General features: G+C 46.2%; 1 pseudogene; it reads right to left on the bottom strand.

Moving 5' to 3' along the window:
- Nucleotides 1–4,077: 4,077 nt before the first annotated feature.
- LOC116094429 overlaps nt 4,078–5,096 on the bottom strand; it is a 5,567-nt pseudogene continuing 4,548 nt past the window's right edge.

Raw genomic sequence — 5,096 nt, forward strand, 5'->3', positions numbered from 1 at the left:
CCTATCTGAAAGTCCAGGTCAAAGGGCAACACTGATTCTCATTAAAGACCTAGTGGTTCAGAAGCCAGACTGCTTTAGAATTGATCCAAGAGAACTGAGCCCACCACTCTGCATCAGTAATTTGTTTCCCTCTTGAGCTGCTTGTCAGAAAGCTTCAGTCCTTAAACCCTCGACCGGTCACACACAGAGGCCTCAAGGTCCTCAGGACCTCAAGGTCATAGGTTTGCATAATCCTCGGTTGTTCCTCTCCAGCCACCATTCAGGGTGCAGAAGTTGTGGAAGTGGAGGCCCAGTCTCTTCCTGCCATCTCTGATTTTGCAAAACAGCGCAATTGCCATTTATCATTTTTAGTTGTGTTCTGTCTGTTGGCCAGTGCTCAGCTTGTGGTGAGCGTGAGTGATGCTAAGATGTCAGAGTGTGAACTTCTAGGCGGAGGCATCCTGGCTAATCGGGTGGGGCCAGCAGTCTCCAGAAAGAGGCTGGCAGAAGAGCAGATAGGGCCCAGGGGTCTGCGAGGAAGGGCATGGCGAGGGATATTTGCTTTCCAGTTACTCTTTTACATTGCTGTATTAATCAGATTTCTGTTACTGTAACAAACTACCAGAGACAGTCAACTTAAAAAGTGAGGAGTTTGTGTGGGCTTGTAGTTCTAAGAGTTTTGGTCCATGATTCCTTGGCCCATTGTTCTGTAGCCTGTGGGAAGGCAGCACATTGGGACAGGGTGTGTGTGACAGGGGAAACATTTGGGAAATGGCAGGAACAGAAAAGAAGTAAAAAAAAAAAAAAAAAAAAAAAAAAAAAAAAAAAAAAAAAAAAAAAAAAAAAAGACTGCCTTTCCACAATCCTCTTTTACTACACCCTCCCAGTGACCTGAGGGCCTTTCAACTGTACTAGTACTGCCTCAGGCTGGGAGCCTTTGGAGGACATCCCACCCCAAAACTCTAGTCACTGTGGTTAGAAATAAGCTATTCAAAAGAGAAACAGAAGCCTGGCAGTGGAGAGAGAGAGAGAGAGAGAGAAAGAGAGAAAGAGAAACAGAAATACAACAAATTAGGAAAGTAGCAAGTATTGTGATGATAATCACCTTTATTGATCCCCTCTTATTTCAAAGTAGAGTCTTATTTCACTGATGTTGAGAAGTTTTTTTTTTTCTTTCTTTCCTGAGTTTCTCACTGTGTAGCCTAGGATAGCCTAGAGTTTATTTCATAGACTAGATTGGTGTCCAGTTGGTACTGCTCTTCTTGCTTCCTGAGTGCTAAGGGTTGCAGACATTTGCCCCCTTGTCCAGATAGGAATTTTGTATTCTATCATATGAAATATGAATATATTTAAAAACTGGACACGTGCTACAGGCTAGAATGGCATTTTCCCCCTCCGTGTCGCCCTGGCTGTCCTGGAACTCACTCTGTAGACCAGGCAGGCCTCGAACTCAGGGATCCTTCTTCCTCCTGTCTCCCAAGTGCTGAAATTAAAGGTGTGTGCCACCTCTGCCTAGCAAGGACAGTGATAAGTCTGTGTTGCTTTTTGGTCAAGTGAGCCAGGGAAAGGACCAGTGTACTTCCGGGTATCATCTGAGGTCCATGAGCCAAGCTGTCCCAATGTGCCATCCTTCTACTTGGCACGTGTGTCTTTATGTGTCACACACAGTCACCTTCCACACCCAGGCTGGCACCCAGCATGTCTGCTATAGCCATTTGTTCCTGGGTACCCTATAATCAAGTACCACAAATGCAGAACAATTAATTTTGATAAAGTGATCACTAGAAAAAAAAACTGATTACTGGTGTATATACCTATTTAGATTGCTCCCAAGGTTCCTTTCAGCATATAGTTCCCAATCACACTTAAATGAATAAGTCTGTCATTATGAGTCACAGCAAATTAAGATACTGTCCACTCATTCATGATTTAGCTCAGTAATTCTTAGGCCAGCAAGCATATTTACCAAAGTCATCTAGGAAGACTTTAAGGAAATATTATTAGGACCAGGGCTATTACTCACCAGTGGAGTGTGAGTGAGTGTGTGTTTGTGTGTGTGTGTGTGTGTGTGTGTGTGTGTGTGTGTGTGTGTAGCATGAGGAAGGCCCTAGGATAGCTTTCTAGACACACCTCCTGTTACCCAGGATACATCCCTACAATAGCACTAAATAACTGGTAAAACTGAGGGACCATAGCTGTTGGGGACAACTGATCATTATTAATCACAAGATGAAATTGTTTAGGCAACAACTCCCAGACCAGTGAACTGTCTTGAGATCTAACTCAAACCCACTACATCAGAACTCTGGGAGGAGAACCTGGCAGTCTCTGCTTTTAGAAGCTTCTCCGGATAGTTCCAATGACTGTAGGCTTAATCCACCATGCCATGCCATCAGCAGACCTTCTTGGGAGACTCAGGTTCTAAAGCCAACCATAAGTCTCTCAGACTTATTCAGAAAGGGGAGTGCTCTTGTCATGGTGCTCTCCTGATATATCTGGCCATGATCACTCAGAAGCTCAGCCTTCAGTGATAACCTCAAGCCATTGGGTTCAGCTGATAGAGTTGGGTACTGGGTTTCCAGGGCTTTGAGTTTGATTCTTGTCAAGTTTACAGAATGAGCAGTAGAACAAGAGTGAGTTGAGGTAGCCCAAGGAGGGGCTAGAAGCAGAGAGGTTAAGAGATTGGTCTCAGCCGGGCAGTGGTGGCACATGCCTTTAATCCCAGCACTTGGGAGGCAGAGGCAGGCGGATTTCTGAGTTCGAGGCCAGCCTGGTCTCCAGAGTGAGTTCCAGGACAGCCAGGGCTATACAGAGAAACCCTGTCTCGAAAAAAACCAAAAAAAAAAAAAAAAAAAAAGAGATTGGTCTCAACCTTGGCTGCACCCTGCAGTTCCCTGCAGGTAATTCTCCAAGCCTTCATGCCAGCCTCTGATGTAGATACCATGTGAGTGAGATCTGAGTATCAGCCATACAAGGTGCCCAGGAGGTGGGAATGTGCAGCGGAGGCAGAACTACCAGATGTGTCTCTGGCTTTTGAACTTCATTGTTTGAGACAGGAGCTCATGTAGCCAAGGATGACTTTGAACTTGTGATCTTCTTGCCTCGCCTCCAAAGAGCTTGGATTGCAGGCATACTTAGTTTTTTTTCCAGAGCTGAAGTTATGCCCAGGGCTTCATGTCTGACAAGCAAGTACTTTATCCACTGAGCTATGCCCCCATCCCTACTTGGTTTCCTATTTATTATTTATTTACCTATTTAGTTATTATTTTAATCTTCTTCTAACAGACATTGGGCTCTTCACTCTGCTCCATGCGGGTGTCAGGGGTGACACGCAGGTGGAACTCTTGGGTTTAGTTCCTTGAGTATCCTCAATATCATGCATGTGGCCAGTTACTCCACGGAGCAGGAGAGAGAGCACAGGACACCGGGTGTGCGTTGTTCCATTTCACTGCCTGACTTATAAATACCTAAGTCATTTGGGCACACACTCTGCAAAGTCAACAAAGGCAAGAAGAGGCCCAGCACAGCGCACGATATCCCGAATTAGGAAACCCTGTCCTATCATTGCTTTAGTTTGTGGGTCATCAGCAGTCAAGTGGGGGTACCACCCCCATTTCAAAACCAAGAAGGGTCAGGGTGTAACTCAGTGGCAGAGGATAAGCTTAGCAAGCACAGGATCCCCATATGTGGGGGATCCAACCACATATTCTTTATCCTCAGCTCTCTCAGCACCAACCTAACACAGTAGCAACCACAAAACCTAGATCTCGATTACACATTTGTTCCACTTTCAAAAAAAAAAAAAAAAATGAGAAGTTAGCTGGTTTGCTTCACCAAGAAGCAAAGTCATTTCCATTCAGTGGCTGTCCTCAGGACGGTGACACAGGCATGCGTGCGGCTCAGATGCTGGAGCTATCAGACCTCATCTCATTTCTTCCCCGACTCACAGAGATTTTCCCCAGGCTCCTCACCAGATGTGCACCCTGGGAGTCCCAGATGTGTTTGCATGAATACCGTCAACAAGCATTTGCAAGTGAGCCTTCATTAGTATCTGGCGATTTGGGACTGAACAGTCAGATGATGAGAGGTAGCCTACCTTTAGTGGCTGACAGTGACACTGTGATGTTGAAAGGTGACACTGAAGTCATCCTTTAAGGAGCAGAGAGAGAACGTGAAATGATGAAATGAAGTAGCCCTGGGAAGTTTGGGATGGGATCACTTGAGATCACCATGACCAGGGCACCCATCAGAGAGCTCCTCCTGTTGGAGCCCTGCAGACTGGTGACAGGCAAGAGTGAACTTTGTAAGGCCTACCTGCATTTCACACGTTGCCTTCAGGATTTCTTCTGTTTGCTGACACCTCTTCTTTCCACACCCATTGTGTCTTCACCCTACCCTCAGCTCTGCCAATTTTATCCCCACCCCCACCACTCATGTCCTGAATAATATCCAAATTGGTAGATCCAAAAGATGAGAATAAATGAGGAAGTTACAGCAGGCAGGTGGAAGTATACAAGGAGCGGAGATAGGAAGACAACAAAGTTGACATCAGGTATGCCGCCCTGGTGTCTGGGCTCCAGGCTGAGAAGGCACTCCGCTTACCAACTCACCTGCCTTCCTGAGTACCCTAAGGGAACAGGTTCTAAAATGGGAAGGACTCTTCCCAGGTTGCTTGGTTATGAACATGGAGTCGGGGAAGGACTGGATATGCAGGGGGCCTGAGGCAAAAATAAGAAACCCTGAAAGCTCCTTGGAGCTTACTTAACCTACCACAGCTAGACGCGCTTTCTGAAGATCTGTTTCTCCACCATGGTGTTAGTGGCTAGTGCTGTGTGAAAGGGCACCATTATTCACAAAGAGCAAGTGGGAGAGCCCATGGGGTTGCCCGAGGCCAAGCAGCGGTTTAGGGGCTCCCCGACTTCCATTGGGTTAAAAGCTGCTTTAACTTAGTAGCTGTAGGGGGAAACCAGCTTTGGGGGAAAGTCCCTGAGCGGCCTTCTGCTAGCTCCACCCACCACCACTTTATCACCTCTGGTTCTTGTGCTGAGTCTGAGTTCCACCTTGGCTTTCTTGCTTCCGGTTTTCTCTCTAACCTTTTTTTTTTTCTTTTCTTTTTT

This window comes from Mastomys coucha, unplaced genomic scaffold (assembly GCF_008632895.1).
Source record: "Mastomys coucha isolate ucsf_1 unplaced genomic scaffold, UCSF_Mcou_1 pScaffold16, whole genome shotgun sequence".
NCBI lineage: Eukaryota > Metazoa > Chordata > Mammalia > Rodentia > Muridae > Mastomys > Mastomys coucha.